The sequence below is a fragment of the Orcinus orca genome, chromosome 3 (assembly GCF_937001465.1).
Source record: "Orcinus orca chromosome 3, mOrcOrc1.1, whole genome shotgun sequence".
Taxonomy (NCBI): Eukaryota; Metazoa; Chordata; class Mammalia; order Artiodactyla; family Delphinidae; genus Orcinus; species Orcinus orca.
Window position 1 is genome coordinate 161,449,703 of NC_064561.1, and position 16,711 is coordinate 161,466,413.

Below are 16,711 nucleotides of genomic sequence, written 5' to 3' on the forward strand. Positions count from 1 at the left end.
GTACTGAGGGTTGATTTGTGACCCAAGAAGTGATCTATCCTGGAGAATGTTCCATGTGCATTTGAGAAGAAAGTGTAACCTGCTATTTTTGGATGAAATATCTTATAAATATCAACTAAATCTATTGAGTCATTTAAAGCTTGTGCTTCCTTATTAATTTTCTGTTTGGATGATCTGTCCATTGGTGTAAGTGAGGTGTTAAAGTCCCCCACTATTATTGTGTTACTGTTGATTTGTTTTTATAGCTGTCAGCAGTTGCCTTATGTATTGAGGTGCTCCTATGTTGGGTGCATATATATTTATAATTGTTATATCTTCTTCTTGGATTGATCCCTTGATCATTATGTAGTGTCCTTCCTTGTCTCTTTTAACATTCTTTATTTTAAAGTTTATTTTATCTGATATGAGAATTACTACTCCAGCTTTCTTTTGACTTCCATTTGCATGGAATATCTTTTTCCATCCCCTAACTTTCAGTCTGTTGTGTCCCTAGGTCTGAAGTGGGTCTCTTGTAGACAGCATATATATGGGTCTTGTTTTTGTATCCATTCAGCGAGACAGTGTCGTTTGGTTGGAGCAATTAATCCTTTTACATTTAAGGTAATTATCAATATGTATGTTCCTAATACCATTTTCTTAATTGTTATGGGTTTGTTTTTGTAGGTCCTTTTCTTCTTTTGTGTTTCCCACTTAGAGAAGTTCCTTTAGCATTTGTTGTAGAGCTGGTTTGGTGGTGCTGAATTCTCTTAGCTTTTGCTTGTCTGTAAAGCTTTTGATTTCTGCATCGAATCTGAATGAGATCCTTGCCAGGTAGAGTAATCTTGGCTGTAGGTTCTTCCCTTTCATCACTTTAAATATATCATGCCACTCCCTTCTGGCTTTTAGAGTTTCTGCTGAGAAATCAGCTGTTAACCTTATGGGAGTTCCCTTGCATGTAATTTTTCATTTTTCCTTTGTTGCTTTCAGTAGTTTTATTTTGTCTTTAAGTTTTGTCACTTTGATTACTGTGTGTCTCGGCATGTTTCTCCTAGGGCTTATTCTGCTTGGGACTCTCTGCACCTCCTAGACGTGGGTGGCTATTTTGTTTCCCATGTTAGAGAAGTTTTCTACTATAACCTCTTCAAATATATTCTCAGGTCCTTTTTCTCTCTCTTCTCCTTCTGGGACCCCTATAATGTGAATGTTGTTGCGTTTAATGTTGTTCCAGAGGTCTCTTAGGCTGTCTTCATTTCTTTTCATTTTTTTTTCTTTATTCTGTTCTGTGGCAGTGAATTCCACCATTCTGTCTTCCAGGTCACTTATCCGGTCTTCTGTCCCAGTTATTCTGCTATTGATTCCTTCTAGTGTAGTTTTCATTTCAGTTCTTGTATTGTTTATCTCTGTTTGTTCTTTAATTCTTCTAGGTGTTTGTTCTTTAATTCTTCTAGGTCTTTGTTAGACATTTCTTGCATCTTCTTGATCTTTGCCTCCTTTCTTTTTCCGAGGTCCTGGATCATCTTCACTATCATTATTCTGAATTCTTTTCCTGGATGGTTGCCTATGTCCACTTCATTTAGTTGTTCTTCTGTGGTTTTATCTTGCTCCTTCTTTTGGTACATAGTCCTCTGCCTTTTCATCTTGTCTTTCTGTGAATGTGGTTTTTGCTTTACAGGCTGCAGGATTGTAGTTCTTCTTGCTTCTGCTGTCTGCCCCCTGGTGGATCTCAATCATATTTTTAAATATAGACTTCAGGACAAGGAATTTATCCAGAGACAAATATGGACATTTCTTAATGATAAAAGAGTCAATTCATGAAGAACTTCTAGCAATCTTAAATATGTAGCCATCTAATAACAAAGCAGGTAATTACCTAAAGAAAATAATGTGGGGAAATAGGGAGAGAGAGAGACATATCTAAAATCATAGTTGAAGATATTAACCCTCTTCTCTATAATTGAAAGAACAAGTAGGTAAAAAAAATGTAAGGATCTGGAAGATTTAAATACTACTACAAATAATTGACCTAATGGAACTTTATAGACTATTACATCAATCACAACAAAATATACATTCTCTTCAACATCAAGATGGACCAGTGTGGGTTAACTACAAGTCTCAGTAAATTTCAAAGGATCCAAACAGGCAGAGTATATTTTCTGACCATATTCCAATCAAAATTATATTTGAAATCATTAACCATAAAATTTCTAGAGAATTTTTCACTAATATTTCAAAATTAAACAACAATTCTACATACTGCCTGAGTTAAGAAGGCATCAAGGAGATGAAGAAATGTCATCACCAAAGCCTGATAAAGAGCAAACAGTAGATAAAAAAGGAATCTGGAAATATGTGAAATCTAATAAAGTTTTTCAAGAAGATGGGAATGATTAACTGTTAATTGTTCTTCTAGACCAACTAAAATGAGGACTGGGAACAGATCACTGGACGTAGCAAAAAAAATAAAAAAAAAAGTAGAGTAGATTTACAAGATAATAGGACCAGTGAAATTGGAGATTGTAAGACTGGGTACAATTTAGGCTAGTGTTTTATAGAAAAGCAGGGAAATGAGGTCATAGCAGGACATTAGTGTGGAATCAAAATATTTGCTTATAGATACAGGCAATAATGTAACATGAATTTATACTAATGAGAAAGATACAACAAAGGAAAGAAAAACTGATGATTCTGGAGAGGCAAGAATTGCTGGGACCAAACATATTTTCATAGGTAAAAAGAGTAAGATACATGTAAAAGGAAGTGACTTTGGTTTTAGACAGAATAAACAGTTCATCTATGGTATAACAGAAAGAATGTTGCATCATAGATTTATGTTTTTCTTGGACATTGTGGGAATTCTATTCTGATTGCTTTAAAATTTCCAGTGCACAACATAAGAACATATATGTAGACCAATGGAACAGAAAAGCCCAGAAATAGCCCCCTGCATATACAGTCAACTAATATTTGGCAGGGGAGCCAAGAATACCTAATGGAGAAAAGGTAGTCATTTCAATAAATGCATCTTGGAAAACTGGATATTCACATGTAAAAGAATGAAACTGGATCCCTATAGCACTCACAAAATTATACCACTCACAAAAATTAACACAAAATGGATTAAAGACAAATATAAGACCTGAAAATGTAAAACTCCTAGAGGAAAATGAAGAGAAAAAGATCCCTGATATTAATTTTGGCAATGACTTTTTTGGATATGACACCAAATGAACAAGAAACAAAGCAAAAGTAAACAAAGGGGACTACAGCAAACTAAAAAGCTTCTGCACAACAAAAGAAACAATCAACAGAATGAAGAGACAACCTATGAAATGGGAGAATATATTTGAAAATCATATATGATAAGGGGTCAATCTTCAAAATATACCAAGAACTCATACAACTGAATAGAAAAAAAAAATAAGCCAGTTAAAAAATGGACAGAGGACCGGAATAAAGATTTTTCCAAAGAAGACACAAAAATGGCCAACAAGTGTATGAAAGGGTGTTTAATATCACTAATCATCAAGGAAAGGGAAATCAAAATTACAATGAAGGGTTTCCCTGGTGGCGCAGTGGTTGAGAATCTGCCTGCTAATGCAGGGGACACGGGTTCAAGCCCTGGTCTGGGAGGATCCCATATGCCACGGAGCAACTAGGCCCGTGAGCCACAACTACTGAGCCTGCGCATCTGGAGCCTGTGCTCCGCAACAAGAGAGGCCACGATAGTGAGAGGCCCACACACCACGATGAAGAGTGGCCCCCGCTTGCCACAACTAGAGAAAGCCCTCGCACAGAAACGAAGACACAACACAGCAAAAATAAATAAATTAATTAATAAACTCCTACCCCCAACATCTTAAAAAGAAAAAGAGCTCTATGTAGATGCTTAAAAAAAAAAAACCACACAATGAAATACCATCTCCCACCTGTTAGTGTGTATATTATGAAAAAGGCAAGAGATAACAAGTGTTGGAGAGGATGTGGAGAAAAGGGAACCCTAGTGCACTATTGGTGGGAATGTACATTGGTGTGGCCACTATAGAAAACAGCATCGAGGCCCCTCAAGAAATTAAAAATAGAACTACCATATGACCCAACAATCCCACTCTTGAGTATGTATCCAAAGGAAATGAAATCACTCTTTCAAAGAGATATCTGGACCACCATGTTCATTGCAGCATTATTCACTATCACCAATACATGGAATCAACTTAATTATTCATGAACAGATAAATGGTAAGGAAAATGTGGTAAATATATACAGTGGAACATTATTCAGCCATAAGAAAGAAGGAAATCCTGCCATTTGTGTCAACATGAATGGACTTTGAGGTCATTGTGCTAAGTGAAATAAGTTAAGACAGAGAACAACAAATATCAATACTTTAAATCTCAGTTATATGTGGAATCTAAAAAAAAAAAAAAGTTAAACTCATAGAAACAGAGAGTGGAATAGTATTTGCCAGGGGCCATAAGGTGGGGGAAAGGAGGAAATAAAAGAAATATATATCCCAATGCAATAGTAAACAGTGTGATTAGCTGAGACAGGAGGTGAAGGAGAATGTATTAGAGATTTGAGGAGAAAAGGAAGTATATGGAACAGTCAGCTAGGATTGAAGAATGTTCTATGAATTCTGCACAGTAAGATCTCCTTTGAGGTTCATTGTCAAAAATTTTGTGTGGGAACAGTTAGCAAAATATATTTTTCCTCCAGTTTCCTTCAGTTGCATCAGAGTGCAATACATGGTATTAAACAGATGGAGGGGAAAGGAATTAAGCATGTGTGCAGGGGAATACTTGTTGTGATTACACATAAAATTAGACTAAGGAACGAAGAAAAAAGGGCTTGAGCTGGATGAAGTTCAGCAAAAGGTGGTCAAACCAATGGGTGTTGTTTCTGGTGGCATCAAAGTATCAATGAAGTTGTGAATTTTAGAGACTAATGTGGAAATCTAAGGGGTGTTGGTTGTAGACTGGGGTGCTTCAAATTAAGTAGTTACATAGTAAATGTTTTAAATCAAAAGTTATACTCAGAGATTCTGCAATTAAGATATTATAGCAATACTGGAACATCATTTGAGCAGGTGACATTATGCTCAGGATAGGCCATGTAATGGTGAAGATAAGTCCTTTACATTTTCCTCTATGACATAAAGCAGAACAACACTTATTGAAATGAAGTTTAGGCATCTCATCCAGCACCACATGGTAGGAAATGTACATAGTAGTGTTCTGTAGTTCATCTGGAACTTAGCTCTTTGCAGTCTAAATTTCAGTCTTCAGACCTTCCTGAACAACTAGGCTAAATTTGCAATATTTATTTCTAATCTTCAATATATAAAATGCTCTTATTATGAGAACCCATTTTCCTCTATATAAGTCCTTGCTCCTACTGTGCCAACTTAGTAAAAATAAATTTGCTAAAGTGGTCATGGTCAGCTGCGAAGACCATCATAGCTTTAGTTACTAGGGATTTTAGGTGGCCTGTTAAATATCAGTCTCCTCACTCTATACAATGAAGCCTATTATTGAGATAAAATACTGGTGACCTTCAGTGACCTGCTACTGTAAAAATCCTGCCCAGCCTATATTTATCAAAATTAAAATCTAAAGCCACCTACTTGGGCTGCTTCACATCACTCCATGTATAAATCGTTTTTAAGGTTTCAGGCCAATTCACTAAAAAGTTAAAGTTTTAAGGCATCCATCTGTTAGGTACCTAAAATTTTTCCCCTGTTGAGGTTGAAGCAAATTGAGAAATAAAACAGAAGAAAGACATCTGAATTAAAATTATGATGGAAGTTTTACTATTAATAAACCCAGCTATATAATATGAATTTAGATTTGTGGCCAAAAGACTAAGAGTTTATGACGTGCCATTTTTACTGCCTAGACTATTGGATTCCCAACTTAGGAAAAATTGGGGAAAACAGAGCAGCCTTAACTACCTAGGATTACTGCTCCATATCAGTTTGGGATAGAGTGGAGAAAAAAAAAAAAGAGAATCTCTAGTTCTTTCAGCCCTTTTATAGGTTAATACCTCACAATCAAGAAACATGGGCCAATGGATGTCACACGCTTATCAATTAACATCAGCCCCCTAAGGAAGGATGAGTAAAGGTGAGGGAAAAATTTTCATGATAATTTACTGTCATGGAAGATGCTCCCTGTGGAACCTTAAACACAGGAGAAATATTAAATTTCTAGTAAATTAAAATGATATGATATTTAGATTTGAAACACATTGATGCACATCAGAACCCGTGACAGGCACAGGCAGTAAACCAATAAGTATTTAGTGTAATTTTATAAACTTTAAAGCACTTATTTAGAATAGACAAAAACAGTTGTTCAAAACAGCATCAACCAAAAGAAAGTGTAAAGGAAAAAATAATAAACATATGAATAGGAATATCAACCAGAGAACAGAAAAAGGAGAGAGAGAGAAAGAGATATTAACAAACAAGTTAGAAGCTGAAGTTTTTTGGGGGAAAGGTCAGCAAAGTATAAACATTTCTTAAAAGCTCTACCTTAACAAAAGCATTAAATTAGGGCATAAATGACAAATCAACAAACTTAGAACTAAGAAAATTATATAAGCAAATATAGATTCAAAGGGCATTAAATTGTGAGAGTAAAGATTGAAATAATCCTTAGAGGATAGAGTAGGAACAAAGTTATACTAATATATTGAAAACTTAAGAGAATGAATGTGCCTCTGAAAAATAAAAAGTGGATTTTACACTTCAGGAAGATCTAGAAAACAACAAAAATCAATTACCATAAAAATAAATTGGTAATTTAAAGTATCAGGCATAAAAAGAAACTAGGACCAGAGAGTCCTTCAGATTTGTCAAGACTGACGTTTAAGAAACACGTAATTCCCACTTTATATCACTTTTTCAAGAAATTAAAATGAAAGAAATCTATCCAATGTATTCTAGAAGAATATAATTGCATACACACACACACACACAAATCTAAGAATAAAAGGAAAAACTTGTGTTTAGCAGGACTGCTACCTAGATACCAACTTCCACCTCCAGGACAGGGTTGTCAAATGTCTAATGCAGCATTTATAAAGTGCAGAAACTGATTCTCAGTTACACTTCCCAAAACAGGGCCTTGTGTGTGTGGTAACAGAAAAGAAAAAAAAACTTTACTCTCTGACCTCACAGAACTTTTTATCTAGTAGAAGAGATAATATTTGTAATAATGTAGATGTAATAAAAGACAGAATGTGAAAAATGATGTAATAAAATTTCTCAAATCTGTAAAAGTAAATAAATAATTTAGTGGAAAGAGAGGCTAAGGAGAAGGGTGAGTATGTATATAGAAATAGTCAAGAATACTGTCCGTGCTATACAGTAAATCCTTGTTATTTATCTATTTTACATATAGTAGTTTGTGTCTATTAATCCCATATTCCTAATTCGTCCCTCCCTCCCTCCCTCTCCCTTTGGTAACCATAAGTCTGCTTTCTATGTCTGTGAATCTGTTTTGTATGTAGATTCACTTGTATTATTTTTAAATTCCACATATAAATGATATCACAGGGAATTATATTCAATATCTTATAGTAATTTATAATGGAAAAAAAATCTCAAAAAAATAACTGGAACACTTTGCTGTGCACCTGAAACTAACACAATATTATAAATCAATTATACTTCAATAAAATTTTTTTAAAAGATAAATAAAAATCAATTACTGCCTAAGTTAAGGCAACCACGTGACTGGACTCTAAGGCTCATTTAAAGACTTACCATAAAATTCCAATAACACAGCCTTTCATTTTCTAGACTGTTCTGCCTCCAGTTAATTGAAAGTAATCTGGAAATTCAAAACAGCCTTCCTCTGGATATTTACTCACTTACAATGCAAGCACATTTTTATGATGTGGTTAGTTAGAGGATTAGTGAAGTGGGTATGTCAGAAAGATTCAGCTTGCTAATTAGCGTTTTTAATGAGTTTTTGCTATGTCACTACTTAGTAGTCTGTTTACCATTTTCCGTACTGTAGCTTGGAAGCCAAAATCCTAGTGGGTTTTAATTAACTCAAAGTATTTCTACTAAAATCACACCAGTCATAATATTTAATGACTTCAATCAATAGAAGAGATAGTAATAATAATGCAAGGTATAAGATCAAATATATAAATATTCATATAAATAGATAACAGATACAAACATTAAAATAAAATAAAAAAGAAATGCGTTCAGGTAGAATTCAATGAAGAATTACCTATATTATACAGCACAGCTTATATATGTATATATATATATGCAATGATATTTATTTAAATGAAGTTTTAATGAACTTGCAGTTAAATTCAAACCATCTTAGTTTTACTGGCTGAATACTCTGTGATAGATTATTTCATTTGCAAATTCTGTGGCATTGGTGAATACACCATAACTTATAAGCTGTACCTGTATATCAACTACATTGATATATTAGTATACTGCTATCTATTACTATACTTTTATAGTAAATCCTATATTGGTTTGGCACATGTAATAGCAAAATGAAGAAATACATGTCTATCCATTGAGTGACAGTCTATAGTCCAGAACAATTCCCAATTAAGGAAATCTTAACTGTGCTATACATTATCTGGTTTCCATTGTATTGTAACTTCACACTGGATAGGGAATTTAAAGTCAGAATTCAGATTTGGTGAATGCTAAGCTTTGTATAAAGCTGAGATTGTTTAACTCTGTCCAAGGTGTGAAACTTCTTTTAACTTTCCTGAATATTTTTATGGAAGATGCAACATATATAAATAATTTACAACAAAATCTATTTCCTTTTCCATGTTATACAGCTCTCATTGGGAAGTGGCTTCTCAGCTAGAGACGACATTCCATAGACTCCTTACATGGTGGTCATATGAGTTGTCTCCAGTGAAATGTGAGCAGAATGATATGTGTCATTCTAGATAAAGTCAATTAAGGGTCAGGGGAATCTTCCCTTTACTCTTACTTTTCCCTTTTGAGGACCGAGAGCAGAGGATTCTTTAAGTTTCTGGGGGACAGCAGAACCATAGTCCAGAGCAACTTGGTCCCTGAATCAGCAGATAGAGAAAACATTCCCACATCAGACAGGAATACCCACATTAGCTAGCTAAATGAGTCAGAAGTAAACTTCTTTTATGTTAAGTCACTGAAATTCAAGGTTTTATTTTTTACTTTATGGAGAGCTACCCTAATTACAGAAGAAACTCAGCATTCTTCTATACACATGAATACCCTTTTTTAAAAATTGCAGTATCTCAGTGATTATGTGAATGTTTATTAGATACAGTTATAAATTGGTCTCCTAATAATGACCTATTAAACGAAATCCAGCATATATATATATATATATATATATATATATACACACACACACACACACACACACACACACACACACACACATCAGTCATCCATACTTCAGCAGTGGGATAAAGTCAAAGTCCAAAGGTTAATATTTAGAAAACTGCCTGAAAAACAAAGCACACGTGCTTACATTTTTATTCATCCAACCTATCAACACACTGTGGAATAAAAAGGCAAGTAGGAAATATGTTTTCTTTCTCTAGGGATTACTTCACCTCCTCTTTTCTCTTTATTTTATCATGTTGTGACATTGTTATGGGGATATGGGAGGCCTATTATTAAAACAATCCTTAATCCTAAGGGAAAGAAACAAGCTGGTTATGCATATGGGATCTAAGTGAAAAGAATAAGTTATAAAAAAGTTCAGTGAAATCATATTACAGGAAGAATATACAGAACACTGTTTTCCCCATAGAAATCTATGATTATATGAAATTAACTTTAAATTCCCTTTGTTTGTTATTACTAATTGATAGAAGAAACATAGCTAAAATATGAAAAGAAGAAAAATCCAGTTAACTACTTGACTCTACTTTTAATAAAAAATATTTTATTTACTTATTATATAATTATATTAATAAAATTTCCATACATAACTGCCAGAAATTCACTGAAGGGTGAATATGAGTCTGGCTTTAAACACTCCATGGTAGGATCAGAATCCTTTGTTTGCAGAGACTCTCCACTTTATTTGTTCAGTCACACCTAACTGGACAAGGAACAGGTACCTCACTTAGCAAGAATAATTAGAATTTCATCCCAAGGAATTTTTAATTGGTGATGTTAGAAATCATTTTCTCATGGCACTTGGATGTTTAACTTGTAATCTCATGAGCTCTAAATAGGCTCTTTTGCCATATGGACTCAGTTTCTTCTGGAAAAGGAATAACGTTGCATGTGACCAGCAAGATAAAGAAGGAGAAACATTGTGGATCAGCTTCTGAGGGATGCTTATAAGCCTTTCCAATCATTAGCTCTCCTGTGTCCAGCTTAGGAAGGGACCCTGTATCATATCGCTTAATCTAACTTCATTCATTAATGGGCTATCACTTGAAAACCCCCCAAAATTTTAAAAAAAATAAAAGCTATAACTAATATAAATATATAAAATAATGTTGGAAGAGGAAATGAATTTCTTATTCTGGTAGTTCCTTGAATCATTTATGCTTTTTGACCTGCCGGAGAACTGCTTCAGCAAATTTCACAGCGTCAATGGCCTATATTAGGACTAGAGGAGAGACACTATGCCTCAGTTTTCTGAACTCTAGAACGTATTCTGTCTTTGAAATCTGTGAAATTTTTTCTCTTCTGTGTCTTATAGTTTAACCTCTCATAGTTCATCCTGCAGCAGTTAAGGACAAAACCTCTTTCTATTTAAAGTGGTCCCATTCTCCATCTCTTTTGGTGAAGCATAACCCAATTAACATAGTTGTTTTACTTTCTTTTCTGATAAATTATGAAATTTTATTGAAAGTAAAATTGATCATTTGATGATTTTAAAGCTCCTGTAATTTACTTCATTAATAGTAAAATGTTGGGTGAAATATAAGACTATAGACAGTAAGGTTAGATCCTCAGGTGATATGCAGTTGAGGCTAAGAAAAATTGGCTAGTATCCTGTGCATTTTGTTTGAAGCTGTTACTATCATTCATTCAATAACAGAAGTAAGCAACATTTAATACATTTTTGATAAGTATTGCTGTTGCTAGAGAAAAATTGATAAGAACACTTTATTTCTTTTCCCTTGTAAGCCTTTTTATTTTGAATGGAACATACAAGGTTCAGTTTATTCTATTTATTGTACAGTAGGTATCACAGTGCCCTGAAGGATACAGGATGGGTCAAGAATGAGTATCAGGGATATTGGTGTGATGACGAGTGAATGGACTATGGCTCAAAAAACCAGGTAGAGTAAAGAGATGGTGATTCAGAGACTCTGATTCTGACCCTTCAGTTGGGGTCTGCATATGAAAACCACACACAGGCTTCCCAGCATCTTTTGCCCTTGCTTGGCTGCAAATGTTGCACGTGGTACTGATGCACTTGGACACAGAATCAGCGCCCAGGCCAGCGAGTGCTCAGAACATAATTTTCACACAAACTATTCAGCACCCACATTGCAGAGGCATCACTCAAAGACCTGGAAACCGGAGCACTACAACTATAAATATTTTTACAATTAACTTTTAGAATCACATTCACATTTAAGCACGTTTTTATGAAGAGACAGGGCACACAGGGGCATGCATATATATTTTATTACCACAGTAAGTTTAGTGAACATCCATCATCTCCTATAGATACAAAATAAAAGAAAAAGAAACAAAAATATTTTTTCCTTGGGATGAAAACTCAGGATTTACTCTCTTAGACACTTTCATATACATACAGCAATGTTAATTATATTTATCATGTTGTACACTACATCTCTAGTACTTATTTATCTTATAACTGGAAGTTTGCACCTTTTGACTGCCTTCATCCAATCCTCCCACCCCTCGTAACCACAAATCTGATCTCTTTTTCTATGTGATTGTTTCTTTGTCTTTGAAGTATAATTGAACTACAATACCACGTTAGGTCCTGTTACACAACATACTGACTTGATATTTCTATACATTTCAAAATGATCACCACGATAAGTCTAATCACCATGAAAGTCTATATTTTGCCACTCCCAATCCCTCCTTCCTTGGGGTACACATAACTCTATTCATAGAGACAGTTCTGTCAGTTAACTGCAAACCAAACCAACCAAGGATTTGAATAAAACAGACATCTGGAATATTTCACATGTACACACCCAAGGAAGAGATAAACATGTTAAATTCCAAAGTTCACAGGAGGCTACCCCAGGATCCATCTGTCCTGGCGTGCCAAATGTTTTATGTTTTTGTTTTCGGTTTGTTTTCTTGCGTTTGTTTTTAACTGGCTCACACTGAGAGCAGCCAGGCTGGTCTATAGAACCTCCCACCCAATTCTTCCCCAGAGAAGGTGGAGAACTGCCCCACCTAGAGGAAACCAGGAAAGTAGCAGGGAGAGCAATAAAGGACTCCTGCACCATGGGGATGCCCCATCACGTCAGGGAGAACATTGGAGACAGAGAGGGCAGTGTGGAAGTTGTCCACCCAGTGAGACATGGTGGGAGCTGAGCTTCACTGGTCTAAACATGACCTTTGCCCCAGTCTGGTCCACTGCTCACTTAATGTCAACAGGTATACAGAGGTAAGAAAGCCTGGGCCTGTATTTTTTTCCTACCTCCAGAACTTCTCCCAACCCTTTGGTCTCCAGGTCACATGTGATAAAGCCTCGCTCCACAGTGAGGCTGTAGTGCTGCACAGATGAAGCTAATGCTCAACCCAAGAGCCATCACACAGAGAACTCTGCAAATCCCTTGGGTAGGTCTCCCCTCTCCCCCCACTGAGGTTAGAAGGGACAAGGGTGGCAGGCCACCCCGTGAGCCCTCTTAACACCTCAACAGTCAAATCAAGCATAAAATCACATTAGTGGCTGTCTAGCCAGCTGACAGACTAGGATAGGGTGGGAGTTTCACAAAAGTGTACTGTTCTTTTCTGTTTATTTTGAAGAGTTAAAGTGAAGGGAAATGGTCAAAACCATTTCCCTGTGCTTCGAAATCCATCTTAAGGATTATAATAGGCAGATAGAGCCAAACTGTGCTGTAAACCTTCAAGGATGGGTGTATCAAGGAACATTCCTGTAGTCCTCTCTTATGCACAGTATGTTTCTTTTTTTGACTGTTTTTTCAGCTTTACTGAGGTATGACTGACAAATAAAATATAATACATTTAAAGTGCACAAGGTGCTTTGATATATGTATACATTGTGAAAAGATTCCCACAATCGAGTTAATTAACACATTCATTACTTAACATATTAGCCTTTCTTTTTTTTTTTTTTTGGTGAGAATACTTAAGTTCTACTTTCAACAAACTTCAATTATACAATATAGTTTTATCAACTATAGTTACCGTGCTATACATTAGATCCTCAGAATTTATCTTAAAAATGCTGCTCAGATGGAGACTATCACCACTTTTGTGAGGAGGTCCCAACGTAAACCTGAGTGCTGACTGGGAGGTAGGGGAGAAGAAGGCAGGTGGGGGACTTCCCTGGTGGACCAGTGATTAAGACTCCATGCTTCCATTGCAGGGAGCATGGATTCAATCGCTGGTCAGGGAACTAAGATCCCACATGCTGCAAGGTGCAGCCAAAAAAGCAAATAAATAAATAAATAGCCTCCTGAGGCTGCTGCTTTAAAAAAAAAAAAGGCGGCAGGTTGGCAGTAGGAAGTGCTGAGGAGCACAGCCGCCAAGAGGCTTGACTCTTCTGTCAGGTCAGTGAGTCCACGTAATGAAAAATGGCTCTCAGAGCACAGCTAGTCTCAACATTGTCAGTTTTCTGAATCAGCTTCAGCACTTTGTTCCCCAGAAACCTGAATTCTTGCAGCAGCAAACTGACAAAGGTGAGACAAGTGCATACATATGAAAGGGTTGTTCTGTGGGTGGTTTTCCATTGTCCAACACACATACTTGGCTGCAATCTCAAAAGTCTCCACCCATAACACTGCCTCCTTTCTCTGTATCCATGAGGACAAAATTTGCTGCAAAGTCATGATGCTAAAAAAATGCATAAAAATTCAAATTCTTCACTTCTTCCATTTTGTGCACTTTATTCTAAAGGATTTCTGCCACTCTGCTGGCACACAGTTCACGGAGGCCAAATGCCTTCTGTCCCAATATGCTATATATTATTTCAACATGATCCCACTCTTCTTGGAACCTGGGACACAGACAAGGGCTGACCAACTCCTTTGCATCTTTAGCAGCTTTTCTCTCCTATTCAAAGGTACTTTATCACTTCATTTTGCTGTTGTTTGCAAAGCCTTTTCACAGGATTTAGTGGTAGCATAGGCACTTCCAGATTTCTTTACATAAATGGTTGTTCAAGTCTCTGTTTCTTCCCATGAATCCTGTATGCCCTCCTTTGTCCCATCCATGGATGCAGGTGTCATTCCACCAGAGCAGGTAGGTGAAAGCTGCTTCTAGTTCTTCTGCCATCTCCCCTAGAAACGCTTAAATTTATTATTACTACTATTATTTTTTAACATCTTTATTGGAGTATAATTGCTTTACAATGGTGTGTTAGCTCCTGCTTTATAACAAAGTGAATCAGCTATACATACACATATATCCCCATATCTCCTCCCTCTTGTGTCTCCTTCTCTCCCTCCCTCCCCATACCACCCCTTGAGGTGGTCACAAAGTACTGAGCTGAGCTGATCTCCCTGTGCTATGTGGCTGCTTCCCACTAGCTATCTATTTTACATTTGGTAGTGTATATATGTCAGTGCCACTCTATCACTTCATCCCAGCTTACCCTTCTTCCCTCCCCGTGTCCTCAAGTCCACTCTCTACGTCTGCGTCTTTATTCCTGTCCTGACCCTAGCTTTTTAAGAATCTTTTTTTTTTTTTTTTGATTCCATATATATGTGTTAGCATACTGTATTTGTTTTTCTCTTTCTGACTTACTTCTTCAATTTGTATGACAGTCTTACTTCACTGTGTATGACAGACTCTAGGTCCATCCACCTCACTACAAATAACTCAATTTCATTTCTTTTTATGGCTGAGTAATATTCCATAGTATATATGTGCCACATCTTCTTTATCCATTCATCTGTCGATGGACACTTAGGTTGCTTCCATGTCCTGGCTATTGTAAATAGAGCTGCAGTGAACATTTTGGTACATGACTCTTTTTGAATTATGGTTTTCTCAGGGTATATGCCCAGTAGTGGGATTGCTGGGTCATATGGTAGTTCTAATTTTAGTTTTTTAAGTTACCTCTATACTGTTCTCCATAGTGGCTGTATCAATATACATTCCCACCAACAGTGCAAGAGTGTTCCCTTTTCTCCACACCCTCTCCGGCATTTATTGTTTGTAGATTTTTTGATGATGGCCATTCTGACTGGTGTGAGGTGATACGTCATTGAAGTTTTGATTTCCATTTCTCTAATGATTAGTGATGTTGAGCATCCTTTCATGTGTTTGTTGGCAATCTGTATATCTTCTTTGGAGAAATGTCTATTTAGATCTTCTGCCCATTTTTTGATTGGGTTTTTGTTTTTTTGATATTGAGCTGCATGAGCTGCTTGTAAATTTTGGAGGTTAATCCTTTGTCAGTTGCTTCATTTGCAAATATTTTCTCCCATTCTGAGGGTTGTCTTTTGGTCTCGTTTATGGTTTCCTTTGCTGTGCAAAAGCTTTTAAGTTTCATTAGGTCCCATTTGTTGATTTTTGTTTTTATTTCCATTTCTCTAGGAGGTGGGTCAAAAAGGATCTTGCTGTGATTTATGTCATAGAATGTTCTGCCTATGTTTTCCTCTAAGAGTTTTATAGTGTCTGGCCTTACATTTAGGTCTTTAATCCATTTTGAGTTTATTTTTGTGTATGGTGTAAGGGAGTATTCTAATATGATTCTTTTACATGTAACTGTCCAGTTTTCCCAGCAACACTTATTGAAGAGACTGTCTTTTCTCCATTGTATATTCTTGCATCCATTATCAAAAATAAGATGACCATAGGTGTGTGGGTTTCTCTCTGGGCTTTCTATCCTGTTCCATTGATCTGTATTTCTGTTTTTGTTCCAGTACCATACTGTCTTGATTACTGTAGCTTTGTAGTATAGTCTGAAGTCAGGGAGCCTGATTCCTCCAGTCCATTTTTCTTTCTCAAGATTGTTTTGGCTATTCAGTGTCTTTTGTGTTTCCATACAAATTGTGAAATGTTTTGTTCTAGTTCTGTAATTTTATTATTATTATTTTTAAATAACTTCTGTCAGTTATTTCAAGATTTCAAAAGGAAGAAACAAGGGGAGCACCCAACAACCTGAAGCTAGAGTATTCTTTACTTCTGTTCTTAAACAGTTTTCAAGGGTCTCTTTTTTTATATTGAGGTATAATTGACATATAACATTATTTTAGTTTCAGTCATAAAACTGATTAAATATTTGTATATATTGTGAAGTGATTACCACAGTAAGTCTAATTAACGTCATCACCATACATAATTACAGATTCTTTTCTTGTGGAGAAAACTTTTAAGATCTACTCTTAGCAACTTTCAAATATGCACTACAGTATTATTAACTATAGTCACCAGGCAGTACATTACAATCCCATGACATATTTATTTTATAACTGGAAGATTGTGCCTTTTGAGCCCCTTCACCCATTTACCCACCCCTTACCCCTGAATCTGGAGACCATCCATCTGTTCTCTATATCTATGGGCTCGTGGGGTTTTTTTTTTTAAATTCCATG

At 35.9% G+C, this 16,711-nt stretch overlaps 1 pseudogene; it reads right to left on the reverse strand.

Moving 5' to 3' along the window:
* LOC101290276 (ectonucleoside triphosphate diphosphohydrolase 6-like) overlaps positions 1–16,446 on the reverse strand; it is a 140,628-nt pseudogene extending 124,182 nt beyond the window's left edge.
* Positions 16,447–16,711: the final 265 nt, after the last annotated feature.